Below are 17423 nucleotides of genomic sequence, written 5' to 3' on the forward strand. Positions count from 1 at the left end.
TGTTTTACAGGGCCCCATTCTACCACATGTTATTCATAAGCTTGGCATCTTCTTATATAACAGAGGAGTATTAGGTATTGAGGCCATGATGTAGATGTTATTTTTTACACTGTTGGTTATATAGTTGCTTAGAAATTAAGTGATTATATTTTTTTTTTTTTATCGGGAAAAGGCTTATTTAGCCCCATTTAACCCCTTAACGACGCAGGACGTATATTTACGTCCTGCGCCGGCTCCCGCGATATGAAGCGGGATCGCGCCGCGATCCCGCATCATATCGCGTGGGTCCCGGCGCTAATCAACGGCCGGGACCCGCGGCTAATACCACACATCGCCGATCGCGGCGATGTGCGGTATTAACCCTTTAGAAGCGGCGGTCAAAGCTGACCGCCGCTTCTAAAGTGAAAGTGAAAGTGACCCGGCTGCTCAGTCGGGCTGTTCGGGACCGCCGCGGTGAAATCGCGGCGTCCCGAACAGCTGATCGGACACCGGGAGGGCTCTTACCTGCCTCCCCGGTGTCCGATCGACGAATGACTGCTCCGTGCCTGAGATCCAGGCAGGAGCAGTCAAGCGCCGATAATGCTGATCACAGGCGTGTTAATACACGCCAGTGATCAGCATTAGAGATCAGTGTGTGCAGTGTTATAGGTCCCTATGGGACCTATAACACTGCAAAAAAAAAGTAAAAAAAAAGTGTTAATAAAGGTCATTTAACCCCTTCCCTAATAAAAGTTTGAATCACCCCCCTTTTCCCATAAAAAAAATAAAACAGTGTAAAAAAAATAAAAAATAAACATATGTGGTATCGCCGCGTGCGTAAATGTCCGAACTATAAAAATATATCATTAATTAAGCCGTACGGTCAATGGCGTACGCGCAAAAAAATTCCAAAGTCCAAAAAAGCGTATTTTGGTCACTTTTTATATCATTAAAAAATGAATAAAAAGTGATCAAAAAGTCCGATCAAAACAAAAATCATACCGATAAAAACTTCAGATCACGGCGCAAAAAATGAGTCCTCATACCGCCCTGTACGTGGAAAAATAAAAAAGTTATAGGGGTCAGAAGATGACATTTTTAAACGTATAAATTTTCCTGCATGTAGTTATGATTTTTTCCAGAAGTGCGACAAAATCAAACCTATATAAGTAGGGTATCATTTTAACCGTATGGACCTACAGAATAATGATAAGGTGTAATTTTTACCGAAATATGCACTGCGTAGAAACGAAAGCCCCCAAAAGTTACAAAATGGCGTTTTTTTTTCGATTTTGTCGCACAATGATTTTTTTTTCCGTTTCGCCGTGCATTTTTGGGTAAAATGACTAATGTCACTGCAAAGTAGAATTGGTGACGCAAAAAATAAGCCATAATATGGATTTTTAGGTGGAAAATTGAAAGGGTTATGATTTTTAAAAGGTAAGGAGGAAAAAACGAAAGTGCAAAAACGGAAAAACCCTGAGTCCTTAAGGGGTTAAGTCAATGTTACAATCCCAGACATGTCCAATAGACAAGAAAGATATTTTAAGTTCTGTTTTATACCCAATTGCTTCATGATTAGCTGTACTGTTCTAAGGGTACTCTAATATGCCAAATAGATATGACGGAACTATTGAAAAGTTTAGTTAGTTTTCATCTAGTTTTATCATAGCCAGATTTTACTTTAAATTACTTTTTATAGATTTAAACACACTACACAGCAAGCTAACACTGCTGCACACGGCATTTACTTGCTGACAACTACCTACTTCCACAGAGTTCCTGGGCAAAAGCAGAAAGTATTCGGCTGTGCACCAGAAACGTAATGCTTTTGCCCAGGAAACCCTATGGCAGTGAGCACTTACAACGCTAAAGAGGAGTGGTAAATACGGTTTCCTTAATACATTTCCCCACTATACACTGCAAGCCAATATTGCTGTACACAGCATTGGCTTGCTACCAACTGCCTACTTCCACAGAGTTCCTGGGCAAAAGCAGAAACTGTTCAGCTGTGTACCAGAAACATTATGTTTCTGCCCAGGAAACCCTATGGCAGTGAGCACTTACAACGATGAAGAGTTGTGGTAAATAGTAAAAGTAACTCAGTGGTTTTTTTTGATTCTTTTTTTAAAGTTTTTTACAGTAAACAGATCAGGACAACTTAAAAGGGTTAATAAGGGGCCTTAGGTTTTTGTTTTTATTTAAAAAAAAGCTTTGGGTGAGAACCCAGTAGAGTCGTTTATAACAAATTCTGTTAATGTAAGATAATCCAACAATTCCGACTGATGATCAGCCATGAAACAGCTTGGGTATTGTTCCAGGGACTGATTACAGTGTTCTGTCTGATCATTGGACCCAGTGTGGAAGACCGACGAGAAGGAAAGAGTAATATTCAGTTTTATGCAAAGGACTCTCCAGAATTTCACTACAAACTACATCTTCATCTAATACTACATTCTCTGAAAGCTCATACATACTTACAATATGTTCTATGAAGAATAAAGGAAGCTGTTATGCACTAGGTAGCTGACAGAGAAGTATAAGATGACTCATCTTACTAAATCTATCAAAAGCTACCCAGATCATTGCCCCATGAAAAACAGGCAAAACAGTTATACAGTCAAAGGATAAGTGCAACCATGGTTTCTGAAGGTAGAAGACAAAGTTAATCCACAGGCCAAGTTCTCATGGTCTTATACCTAATAAACCATAGAAAAGCATCGAAAGTGTACCACGTGTTATTAAACACATAGAAGAGACAGATGCTTAAAACCATATGGCTTGAAAAAGACTGCATGTAAGCTGAAATGTTGCTGTAAGGTGGAATGAAACGCTGCACAATTACTTTCATCATCTGTAAGTGCTGCAGGGATCTCTGGACCAGGGTTCTTCACTGCTTTGCACCCATTTTCACATATATCTGTGGTGTACTGCCCTTTCTTCTATCTCTCTATTTATCTATCTATATCTTTCTGTTAATCTATCCCAAGTTTGATCCACACAAAATACAAAAAGCATTTGCCTATCTATCTATCTATCTATCTATCTATCTAAATCCAGGTCTCTAGACAACAGCATGTAGAAAATAGCTGCAGCATTTCATCCAACAATTCAGTGATCCAACATTTCAGCTAACAACATGCAGCCATTTTTAATGCATGTTGATAGACCAAATTATTTCACAACATAGGAATGCTGCTGCTACTTTTTTAACAACATTGGAGTGCTGCTGCTATCTTCTACTTGTTGTTAGATATCTATCTATCTATCTATCTATATATATATATAGATATCTTTTGTATCTATCTATTGTTTTATGTACAATGAAATATTCTTTTATCAAAAATGTATATCAATAAGATTATTAGGCATGTTCAATTATAATTAAAACCTTATTGAAATAACCAACAAGCTTAAGGTGGAACCCTGTTTAGATTAGGATGGCAGATCAAAGATGCATCTGTCTTTGTCCAGTGGCAACCACTTTAAAATGGTGAAGTCACACAAATAAAAATGGCAAGAGGTACTGGGATTACTCAGACCTTAAAGATGACAAAGTGACAAAGAAAAGGTTGAATGTCTAAAAAAAAAAAAAAAAAAATGAAAGGGATCCTCTTTGGGACATTACTCCAAGATGGTGCCCTCTTGCCCTTGGACTCTGATGCTAGAAAAGAAGACTCAGGTTGTAGCTTAGACCTGAAGGTATCCTAATAACCTGATTTTTCTTTAGAAAGCTTTTGCTTGAGCTATGACACCACCTTTTCATAAACTAGCAGAACTTAAACTAGATATTGAGCAGATAAGCTGTACAGAATGCATCAACAGAAATAGAGAAAACAAAAAACCTTATTGAAAGGGCTACCTATAATTAAAGTGTATCTTTTTTTATAACTTTATGTGTAACATAACCAACAACTTTCCATGCTCGTACTTCTGCTTACAATGCTTAAAAATTCTCAAATAAAAAATAAGTCTAACAGCTTCTTGCTGCTACAAATTGTTATTGTCAAGGGAACTAGAGCATATAAAAGCAGGGGTAAATTATACAGAATTACAATAAATGAGATGCTTAGAAAAATAAGCCATAAAACATTTGTTTAATGACTAATACTATTAAACATGAATGCAAGCAACTCCTAGATGTATTTCTGATCTAAATTCTGCAATACTCTTGGTACCTTATGAATCAGATCATAGAGTACACATTTTATAATAAGTACGTGAAAAATGCATTTTTGTGCTTTTGTTAAGGACAGCTTGCTTCTAGAACAATATAACAGGCTTGCAAAACAAAAACTACATATGTGAAATGTTATTAAAAAAAAGTGAAATTTTAAATTTAGGCAGTAAATACTAAAAAGAAAAGCGAGTCCAACAGTAAAATTATAAAAGAGAAATACAACACATTGAATTACACTTTTATAATTTTACTGTAGGACTTGCTTTAATCTGAGTTACATTTTCTATGGCATTCCAACCATTGCTCCTTTACAAATTCTGAAATTAGATTTTTTTTTTTTTTACACTGAAAAAGGAATATTACTACAGATTAAAGCGTCTGTAAGCCATAAAATATTTTACATTAAACAAAAAAAAAAAAAAAAACATGACAGTGGATTATTTTACTTTCAGATCTGGTAGAAAAAAAATTTAATATGTAATACAGCAACCAATTCACTTGATGTGAGAATTCACTAACCTATGTTGTGGATGGAATCTTTGGCTGAAAGAATATAATTTCCTGATCGGTATTTATATGGTTCTTGAAGTTGAGGGAATTAGGCTTTGGGGGATCTATAGATGATCTGTACTATACCCTATATTTTTGTAGCCTCTAGAGGAAGCCCTGGTAAACAATTTAAAAATGCTCTCTTAACAATTTATTTAAAAATGGAAACACAAAACAAATATAATTATACTAATAATAGATGACATATCTTTGGTAATAAAGGCTAAACTGGATGGTATATTTTATACATTAATATGCAGCTTGACTATAGTCTTATTATAGTTTATTCTTCAAAAATATAAAACTACATCCCCCTAAAAAACAATAACGAAATGTGTTGAAAGACCTCTTGTTGCAGCAACTGGATGTGGAGATATATACAAAGGTAACTCCTAAAAAAGTAACTTTTCTCAATGAAGATGTTACTTGGGATGCTAACATCCTAAAATATGGCCAGTTTGGGCATGTAAACATCCCAAAAGTGGTTAATCCCTTCCCGCCCATATGCATATGTTCAAGTTGCTAGCTTGTTAGCGCAACTGGATGTATGCATATGTCCTAGCGATCTCCTGCTCTGCACTGCAGGAGATTGCTAGCGGGACCTTGCTGTCAATCACAGCCGATGTCCCACCGGATCTTCCCGGCAGCATTAACCCCATAGATGCTGTGATCAATCCTGGTCACGGCATCTATGGTGTTGACTGGGGGAGAGATGATGACCTGCTGTATGCCTGCTATGTAAGCATGTGAGATCCAGCCAGAGGCTTGATCGCACAGGCTGTAGTGTGTGCAGCTCATCAGGCCATACTATGCTAGTATAAATGTTATAGCATAACCTGTAAAAAGTGAAAAAAATTATAATGAAAAGGTTCTTCAATAAAAGTATAAAGTGTAAAAAAAATAAAAAATAAATGCCCCTTTCCCAATAAAAGCCCTGTATATCATTATCCCATACAGTGGCTCTCATTTACTAATGTCAACCCGACTCTTTTTGTCGGGTTGTGTGACCAAATTTGTGTTGCATAGCCCATGCGACACAAATTTGGTCGCACAACCCGACAAAATATATCATCACTCTGAGTGTTTTTTAAACCTGTCAAAATGGGTGTGGTTATCACAAAAAGGGGCGTGTTCCCGACAAAAAAGAAAAACACTCAGAGTATGATGAAAAACTCACAGGAAGATGAGGGTCTGTTCCATGTTGGGGGTAGTAGTACATGGGAAAAGGGGTTGATCGCATCGGGTCTCACTTCTGAGACCCGATTCGATCAAAAGTTATTAAGCAGGGGAGCGGGTGGCATGGTCCACTCCCCAGCGATGTACGATTTTACTTTCATTTTCAAATTCCACGCCGGGATCCCTGAATGGCCGGTACTGAGGAGACATTCAGGGATCCCTGCGGGGTTCTCAAATAGAAGAGCTGCGGTGGGGAAAGATATATAGAATTGCTGGGGGTTTTGTATATGTCCCCACAGCTTCTATATATCTTGTCCCCCGCCGCGCGCATATATATATATATATATATATATATATATATATATATATACATATCAGAAGGCTGGATTGTGAGTCGCTCACCCTGTGCACGCTACCGCCTCCGGCTGCTCACTTGTAAAGAAAAGAGCAAGGTCCGGCACTAGGTTGGTTGCAGGTAAAAACTTCTTATTTCTTTATTTGAAGATTCTGCAGTAAAAGGTTGAAAGTCTGACGCGTTTCACTAAAGAGCTTAATCGTAGACTGCTGTACAATCACAGAAAACAACTTAAAATACCCGAGGTGTAAGTCACATGACTGACCTCGTCATTATTAATAACATTTACATATAAAACCCGTAATTGCAATCCATTTGAAACATTGCATATGGTGTCTGTTCACACTTATCAAATACTATGCACTGCGTTGAAATTGTTTCATATTTATGACTTGCAGGACTAAGAACTTCCATATCAATACATTGTATTATGCTGTTAACATGGATTTTAAACCTCTACTAATTCTATATTTTTGGAAACTGCAGTGCATGTAATTAAGGTGTGAACTGGATATACAAATTGTCATATATATAGGTAAACTAAAAAAAGGGGGGGAGGGAGAAAAAGAGTTGACTTAGGTAAAAATAGGTATGCACACGTGAAAGGCACACATTGCAATTGACACATGATGTTACATATTGTTGCGCATTATGTGAGAAGACATAAGTGTCAATAGGATGTAATGAGAGGGAACCTCTATGATTATGAACAGTTTTTTTTATATTATATTATGCCGTTTGTATCATTAATAGTATTAATTATTTTTCACTATTATTTATTATTTTTATTATTTTTTATTATTTTCTATTATTTATTATTATAATTTGTTATTGTTGTTATTACTACATTATATGCTATTTTTATTTTTATTGTTATTTTATGTATTATTTGTTGGATACTTGTAATTTGTGCTATTATAAATGATATCTAAATTTCCTCATTATTAATAATATCTGAATATAAATACTATTATTACTGTTCATTACCATTGGGTTAACCCATAGTTGCCCTGTATTGTTGGGTATAATTTATCAATAATTACAGTATCACTCTGTTGCATTATTAATTTATTCTATATTTTATAACCTATTAATATTTAGCTTAGTTATGAATACTGTTTTGCAACATGACCTGGCAACAAATCAATTCTATGGACAGCTTAGCGTCATATCCATTCTTTAATTTAGACCCTCTGGGTACCTTGTTCCCAAAAGGAACATCCAGTAGGTCTCACGTTTGTACATCCTGTACTTAAGATCTCCACCTCTTGGCCCCAGGGATATTTTCTCTATTCCCAAGACACGGAGGCTGTTTGCCTCCCCCCATGTGTTTCCCTAAAATGACGGGATAACATGGAGATGCCTGGTAAATTGCTCCTAATGTCTGACACATGTTTTCGGAATCTCATTTTTAGTGAGTTGCCAGAGCAACCCACATATTGCAATTTATAAATTGTGCATGTCACCACATACACAATATTTTTAGTATTACAATTTATGTAACTCTGTATATTGTGTGCCTTTCCCATAGTGCATGATGTCACTTGATTTGAAACATCCATATAATCACAAGTTAAACACCTGTTGTGCCCACATTTCCAGTTACCTTTAGAATTGAGCCAATTCCAGCTATTTGTTTTGTTGTTACTTTTACTTTCAAAAAGGCTTGGAGATATTTTAGACCCTATGGAGGGGCCCCTCCTGGATTCTATAGCAATGCCTTCCGCTACAATATTTCTTAAGGCTTGATCAGTTTCAAGAACTGGGATGTATCTATTTATTATATTCTTTATTTCGTTAAACTGGACACTATAGGGTGTAACAAAAAAGGGTCTCATAGATTTAAATTTACTAATTTTGCCTCCTGCATTGTGTGATTCTCCCTGTTCTTGTCTCCTCCAAGAATATGCAAGTAAGTCTCTCCGATCAATTTCATTGATTCTCCTGTGTGACTGGTTCAGGATTTTGTCATTATAACCTCTGTTCTTCAGCCTGTCACACAGGTCTTCTGCTGCTACTTTAAACTCCTCATCTCTAGAGCAGTTGCGCCTAATCCTACATAGCTCCCCAAACGGAAAGCCAAGCCACGCGCCCCTACTTTTAATTTTTTATTACTTTTTTTCAGTCCCCATTGAGCACTATTTATAGCAATCTTTTGATTGATATTATTGTTTACTGCCAGTAATTGGCATAGCGCTGATCAGTGACATTTGTGATCCACTTCTACAGTCTGCCAGAAGGCAGACCATACAACTAGATCACAGTAAAGTGGCACAAAGCAGGTAAGAAGAATTACAGCCTCTATCTGGACTTATCAAACCCCTGTGATCGCACTTGTGATTAGTCCAGTGATTCTCACAAAGTCCCCCTAATGTGTTTAAAGAGTTAATTACGAGCATGACATGAGCATGATTGCTGATGGTCACCATTAGAGGTGGGTCCCTGGCTGCTGATTACAGCTTCTGCAATCGCTTTCTAGATTATACACATTGCAGGGAGTAAAAGTATGCCCTGGTGTGCTAAGTACCATGCAGTCGGGTGTACATTTATGCCCTGCATCCTCTCGGAGTTAAATTATTTAGAAAATTCATACAATTAATATTTATAATGTTTACTAAATGTATCTTACATATAATACAGTAATTTTAAGAAAAGATGGTAATGTTTTTAGACAGTGGGGTAAATATTCCACCATATATTTTATCAGATCATACATTACAATTTTCTTTTTACCATATTTTTGGGGTTTTCAGTAAAGAAAAAGTGAATAAACAAGGATGAAAGCTGGAAATTATACAACAATTAAAGGGTTTTACCTCCTAGGATTCCCCGTCAACCGGAATATAGAACTATTCCTCCTATTTTCCTTTTTCACAATGTATATGTCAACAATTATTGGAAACACAATAATTATTACAGTTATCTGGCAAATCTCTAAACTTCACTGTCCAATGTATTTATTGCTCGGTAATTTTGCTTTCATGGAAATTTGTTATTCTTCTGTTACTGCACCAAAAATGCTGACAGATTTGGCATTTGGCAATAAACAGATATCAGTTCTTGGATGTATTACCCAACTATATTTCTTCTTTGTTCTGGGTGCAACTGAAAATTATTTCTTGGCATTAATGGCTTATGATCGATATCAGGCGATTTGCAATCCACTGCAATATACAGCAGTAATGAGTAACAGAATTTGCCTTCAGTTGGCATTGATGTCTTGGCTGGCTGGTCTTGGCTGGTCCAATTTTTAACCTCTCTTGCACTGACACATCACTTCTAAAAAGCTATTTTTTTAGCCTTGTCTGGATCATTGTGTTTGGTTGTTTGTGTCTTATTTTTTTGTCCTACTTGCAAATCATATTAGTTGTGTTAAAGGTACCCTCTCAAAGTGGTCATAAAAAGTTGTTCTCTACGTGTGGATCTCACTTTGCTGTAGTTATTCTGTATTATGCCTCTGTTATATCCATGTACATAAGGCCAAATCATAGATACACCTTTGTATTTGATAAATGTCTTTCAGTATTTTATGCAATTTTTACCACATTTTTAAATCCCATCATTTATAGTCTAAGGAACAAAAACATTCTTGAAGCTATAGAATCATTCAAATGTAGATATATCATCTTTCATAGTGCCTGAGTAAACAAAAATTATATATATATATATATATATATATATATATATATATATATTATCATTCTGTGCATATTTTTATGATTTCAAGATACAGGCTGGGCCATTAATATGGATACACCCTAATAAAATGGGAATGGTTGGTGATATTAACTTCCTGTTTGTGGCATATTAGTATATGTAAGGGGGGAAACTTTCAAGATGAGTGGTGACCATGGTGGCCATTTTGGAGTCGGTAACTTTTGTTTTTCAATAGGAAGAGGGTCATGTGACACATTAAACTTATTGAGAATTTCACAAGAAAAAGTGCTTGGTTTTAACGTAACTTTATTCTTTCTTGAGTTATTTACAAGTTTCTGACCACTTATAAAATGTGTTCAATGTGCTGCCCATTGTGTTGGATTGTCAATGCAACCCTCTTCTCCCACTCTTCACACACTGATAGCAACACCGTAGGAGAAATGCTAGCACAGGCTTCCAGTATCTGTAGTTTCAGGTGCTGCAGAATGGGCAAAACTAAAATTGGAACAGGACCTCAGTTTACGCAGAAGATTTTGTTCAGTGATGAGGCAAACTTTTATGTGAATGGTGAAGTTAACAAACAAAAATACTGCTAATGGTCTGACACTAACCCACATTGGATAGATCCCTCCAAGACTGGTGGAACACAAAAATTGATGGTATGGTGTGGTATATGGGGTACAAAGATAGTGGGGCCATTCTTCATCAATGGAAACCTCAAGGCCACTGGATATGTGAAATTGCTACATGATGATGTGTTTCCCTCTTTATGCACTGAAGCTGGCATGTTCCCTGAGTTTTTCCAGCAAGATGGTGCACCACCACATTATGGGTGTCAGTTCCGAGCATTCCTAGATAAACAGTTTCCTGGAAAGTGGATTGGTCGTCCTGGGCCAGTAGAATGGCCCCCAAGGTCTCCCAATCTGACCCCCTTAAGACTTTTATCTTTGGGGTCATCTGAAGGCAATTGTCTATGCTGGGAAGATACGAGATGTGCAGCACCTAAAATGGATACTGGAAGCCTGTGTTAGCATTTCTCCTGCGGTGTTGCTATCAGTGTGTGAAGAGTGGGAGAAGAGAGTTGCATTGACAATCCAACCCAATGGGCAGCACATTGAACACATTTTATAAGTGGTCAGAAACTTGTAAATAACTCATGAAATAATAAAGTTAAAATGTTAAAACCAAGCACATCATTGTTTTTCTTGTGAAATTCCCAATAAGTTTGATGTGTCACATGACCCTCTTCCTATTGAAAAAACTAAAATTGGATTCAAAATGGCCGACTTCAAAATGGCCGCCATGGTCACCACCCATCTTGAAAAGTCTCCCCCTCACATGTACTAATGTGCCACAAACAGGAAGTTAATATCACCAACCATTCCCATTTTATTAAGGTGTATCCATGTAAATGTCCCACCCTGTGGATATATCTCTATCTATCTATCTATCTATCTATCTATATATATATATATATATATATATATATATATATATATATATAACTTATTATCATTATATATAATGATCACAATTCTGGAGAATCAAAATTACCCTAAAATGCCTGTCTGAGAAGTATTCTATGTTATAAAATTGTCATTTTTATTGTGTCTTAGAAGCTATTTTAGAGTATCCAGCAATATATGAGATTGTAACACTGTAAAACTGTCACTCATCCTTTTCTTTTGAGAATTGTGGTAGCAATATGCTCTTGAACCTGTCACTTTAAATTGTGCTACCCTTAGGCTGCTATCACGCCTCCATAATACAGCCATATTGGTCGCAGTTCTTGAGACAAAAACTGATCTCATTATATTAATCTATGATACTGTCTGATCGGATTATTATGACCAAAGTCAGGTAAGGACATGCATCTCTAATACATATATATGTCCCTTTTACTCACATGTAAAAGGGGCCTAAAATAACTATTATTAGTGAATGTAATTATATTCCTCTCTAGAGATGGAAAAACTTTAAAAGCTCAGTTTGGTTTGAAACAGTTTACAGTAGAGATTAAATGTTTTGACACCCCAGGTAAAAATGTGTATTAATGTGCATAAAAAAGCCAAAGAAAGATGATAAAATTGCCAAAAGGCATCAAATTACAGATTAGACATTCTTATAATATGTCAATAAAAGTTAGATTTTATTTCCATCATTTACACTTTCAAAATAACAGAAAACAAAAAATTGGTGTCTGCAAAAGTCAGGGCACCCTGTAGAATTTATAGCATGCACTGCCCCCTTTGCAAAGCTGTATGTCCCCTCACATATAGAAATCATCCCCAGCCCCCTGCAGTGTAATATGTCTCCTCACATATAGAAATCATCCCCAGCCCCTGCAGTGTAATATGTCTCCTCACATATAGAAATCATCCCCAGCCCGTGCAGTGTAATATGTCTCCTCACATATAGAAATCATCCCCAGCCCCTGCAGTGTAATATGTCTCCTCACATATAGAAATCATCCCCAGCCCCTGCAGTGTAATATGTCTCCTCACATATAGAAATCATCCCCAGCCCCTGCAGTGTAATATGTCTCCTCACATATAGAAATCATCCCCAGTCCCTGCAGTGTAATATGTCTCCTCACATATAGAAATCATCCCCAGCCCCTGCAGTGTAATATGTCTCCTCACATATAGAAATCATCCCCAGCCTCTGCAGTGTAATATGTCTCCTCACATATAGAAATCATCCCCAGCCTCTGCAGTGTAATATGTCTCCTCACATATAGAAATCATCCCCAGCCCCTGCAGTGCAGTATGTCCCCTCACATATAGAAATCATCCCCAGCCCCTGCAGTGTAATATGTCTCCCCACATATAGAAATCATCCCCAGCCCCTGCAGTGTAATATGTCTCCTCACATATAGAAATCATCCCCAGCCCCTGCAGTGTAATATGTCTCCTCACATATAGAAATCATCCCCAGCCTCTGCAGTGTAATATGTCTCCTCACATATAGAAATCATCCCCAGCCCCTGCAGTGTAATATGTCTCCTCACATATAGAAATCATCCCCAGCCCCTGCAGTGTAATATGTCTCCTCACATATAGAAATCATCCCCAGTCCGTGCAGTGCAGTATGTCTCCTCACATATAGAAATCATCCCCAGCCCCTGAAGTGTAATATGTCTCCTCACATATAGAAATCATCCCCAGCCCCTGCAGTGTAATATGTCTCCTCACATATAGAAATCATCCCCAGTCCGTGCAGTGCAGTATGTCTACTCACATATAGAAATCATCCCCAGCCCCTGCAGTGTAATATGTCTCCTCACATATAGAAATCATCCCCAGCCCCTGCAGTGTAATATGTCTCCTCACATATAGAAATCATCCCCAGCCCCTGCAGTGTAATATGTCTCCTCACATATAGAAATCATCACCAGCCCCTGCAGTGTAATATGTCTCCTCACATATAGAAATCATCCCCAGCCCCTGCAGTGCAGTATGTCTCCTCACATATAGAAATCATCTCCAGCCCCTGCAGTGTAATATGTCTCCTCACATATAGAAATCATCCCCAGCCTCTGCAGTGTAATATGTCTCCTCACATATAGAAATCATCCCCAGCCCGTGCAGTGCAGTATGTCTCCTCACATATAGAAATCATCACCAGCCCCTGCAGTGTAATATGTCTCCTCACATATAGAAATCATCCCCAGCCCCTGCAGTGTAATATGTCTCCTCACATATAGAAATCATCCCCAGCCCCTGCAGTGTAATATGTCTCCTCACATATAGAAATCATCCCCAGCCCCTGCAGTGTAATATGTCTCCTCACATATAGAAATCATCCCCAGCCCCTGCAGTGTAATATGTCTCCTCACATATAGATATGATCCCCAGCACCTGCAGTGTAATATGTCCCCTCACATATAGAAATCATCCCCAGCCCGTGCAGTGTAGTATGTCTCCTCACATATAGAAATCATCCCCAGCCCGTGCAGTGTAATATGTCTCCTCACATATAGAAATCATCCCCAGCCCGTGCAGTGCAGTATGTCTCCTCACATATTGAAATCATCACCAGCCCGTGCAGTGTAATATGTCACCTCACATATAGAAATCATCCCCAGCCCCTGCAGTGTAATATGTCTCCTCACATATAGAAATCATCCCCAGCCCGTGCAGTGCAGTATGTCTCCTCACATATAGAAATCATCCCCAGCCCGTGCAGTGCAGTATGTCTCCTCACATATAGAAATCATCACCAGCCTCTGCAGTGTAATATGTCTCCTCACATATAGAAATCATCCCCAGCCCCTGCAGTGTAATATGTCTCCTCACATATAGAAATCATTCCCAGCCCCTGCAGTGCAGTGTAATATGTCTCCTCACATATAGAAATCATCCCCAGCCCGTGCAGTGTAATATGTCTCCTCACATATAGAAATCATCCCCAGCCCCTGCAGTGTAATATGTCTCCTCACATATAGAAATCATCCCCAGCCCCTGCAGTGTAATATGTCTCCTCACATATAGAAATCATCCCCAGCCCCTGCAGTGTAATATGTCTCCTCACATATAGAAATCATCCCCAGCCCCTGCAGTGTAATATGTCTCCTCACATATAGAAATCATCCCCAGCCCCTGCAGTGTAATATGTCTCCTCACATATAGAAATCATCCCCAGCCTCTGCAGTGTAATATGTCTCCTCACATATAGAAATCGTCCCCAGCCCCTGCAGTGTAATGTCTCCTCACATATAGAAATCATCCCCAGCCCGTGCAGTGCAGTATGTCTCCTCACATATAGAAATCATCCCCAGCCCCTGCAGTGTAATATGTCTCCTCACATATAGAAATCATCCCCAGCCCGTTCAGTGTAATATGTCTCCTCACATATAGAAATCATCCCCAGCCCCTGCAGTGTAATATGTCTCCTCACATATAGAAATCATCCCCAGCCTCTGCAGTGTAGTATGTCTCCTCAGATATAGAAATCATCCCCAGCCCCTGCAGTGTAATATGTCTCCTCACATATAGAAATCATCCACAGCCCCTGCAGTGTAATATGTCTCCATACATATAGAAATCATCCCCAGCCTCTGCAGTGTAATGTCTCCTCACATATAGAAATCATCCCCAGCCTCTGCAGTGTAATATGTCTCCTCACATATAGAAATCATCCCCAGCCCGTGCAGTGTAATATGTCTCCTCACATATAGAAATCATCCTCAGCCCGTGCAGTGTAATATGTCTCCTCACATATAGAAATCATCCCCAGCCCCTGCAGTGTAATGTCTCCTCACATATAGAAATCATCCCCAGCCCGTGCAGTGTAATATGTCTCCTCACATATAGAAATCATCCCCAGCCCCTGCAGTGTAATATGTCTCCTCACATATAGAAATCATCCCCAGCCCCTGCAGTGTAATATGTCTCCTCACATATAGAAATCATCCCCAGCCCCTGCAGTGTAATATGTCTCCTCACATATAGAAATCATCCCCAGCCCCTGCAGTGTAATATGTCTCCTCACATATAGAAATCATCCCCAGCCCCTGCAGTGTAATGTCTCCTCACATATAGAAATCATCCCCAGCCTCTGCAGTGTAATATGTCTCCTCACATATAGAAATCATCCCCAGCCCGTGCAGTGTAATATGTCTCCTCACATATAGAAATCATCCCCAGCCTCTGCAGTGTAATATGTCTCCTCACATATAGAAATCATCCCCAGCCTCTGCAGTGTAATATGTCTCCTCACATATAGAAATCATCCCCAGCCCGTGCAGTGTAATATGTCTCCTCACATATAGAAATCATCCCCAGCCCGTGCAGTGTAATATGTCTCCTCACATATAGAAATCATCCCCAGCCCCTGCAGTGTAATATGTCTCCTCACATATAGAAATCATCCCCAGCCCCTGCAGTGTAATATGTCTCCTCACATATAGAAATCATCCCCAGCCCCTGCAGTGTAATATGTCTCCTCACATATAGAAATCATCCCCAGCCCCTGCAGTGTAATGTCTCCTCACATATAGAAATCATCCCCAGCCCCTGCAGTGTAATATGTCTCCTCACTAGTGTTGCTCGCGAATATTCGCAATTCGAATATTATTCGCGAATATAGCGCTATATATTCGTAATTACGAATATTTTTTTTTCTTCACAGTACACATCACAGTGATCATCCCTCTCTGCTTCCAGCTTGTGTGGTGTAAAGAAGGCTGTAATACTACTGTGGGAGACTGGCGTGCGAAAATTCGCATATGCGGAAATTCGCATATGCGAATATTCGCATATGCGCATTTACGCATATGCGAATTTTGTATATGCTAATATTCACATATGGTAATTTTCGCATACGCGAATATTCGCATATGCGAAAATAAAACGAGAATATAACGAATATGCGAATATTCGCGAATATATGACGAATATTCGTCCATATATTCGCGAATATTCGCAAATTCGAATATGGCCTATGCCGCTCAACACTACTCCTCACATATAGAAATCATCCCCAGCCCCTGCAGTGTAATATGTCTCCTCACATATAGAAATCATCCCCAGCCCGTGCAGTGTAATATGTCTCCTCACATATAGAAATAATCCCCAGCCCCTGCAGTGTAATATGTCTCCTCACATATAGAAATCATCCCCAGCCCGTGCAGTGTAATATGTCTCCTCACATATAGAAATCATCCCCAGCCCCTGCAGTGTAATATGTCTCCTCACATATAGAAATCATCCCCAGCCCCTGCAGTGTAATTTGTCTCCTCACATATAGAAATCATCCCCAGCCCCTGCAGTGCAGTATGTCTCCTCACATATTGAAATCATCCCCAGCCCCTGCAGGGTAATATGTCTCCTCACAGATAGAAATCATCCACAGCCCCGTGCAGTGCAGTATGTCTCCTCACATATAGAAATTATCTCCAGCCCGTGCAGTGCAGTATGTCTCCTCACATATAGAAATCATCCCCAGCCCGTGCAGTGTAATATGTCTCCTCACATATAGAAATCATCCCCAGCCCCTGCAGTGTAATATGTCTCCTCACATATAGAAATCATCCCCAGCCCCTGCAGTGTAATATGTCTCCTCACATATAGAAATCATCCCCAGCCCCTGCAGTGTAATATGTCTCCTCACATATAGAAATCATCCCCAGCCCCTGCAGTGTAATATGTCTCCTCACATATAGAAATCATCCCCAGCCCCTGCAGTGTAATATGTCTCCTCACATATAGAAATCATCCCCAGCCCCTGCAGTGTAATATGTCTCCTCACATATAGAAATCATCCCCAGCCCGTGCAGTGTAATATGTCTCCTCACATATAGAAATAATCCCCAGCCCCTGCAGTGTAATATGTCTCCTCACATATAGAAATCATCCCCAGCCCGTGCAGTGTAATATGTCTCCTCACATATAGAAATCATCCCCAGCCCCTGCAGTGTAATATGTCTCCTCACATATAGAAATCATCCCCAGCCCCTGCAGTGTAATTTGTCTCCTCACATATAGAAATCATCCCCAGCCCCTGCAGTGCAGTATGTCTCCTCAC

This window comes from Hyla sarda, chromosome 1 (assembly GCF_029499605.1).
Source record: "Hyla sarda isolate aHylSar1 chromosome 1, aHylSar1.hap1, whole genome shotgun sequence".
Classification (NCBI taxonomy): domain Eukaryota; kingdom Metazoa; phylum Chordata; class Amphibia; order Anura; family Hylidae; genus Hyla; species Hyla sarda.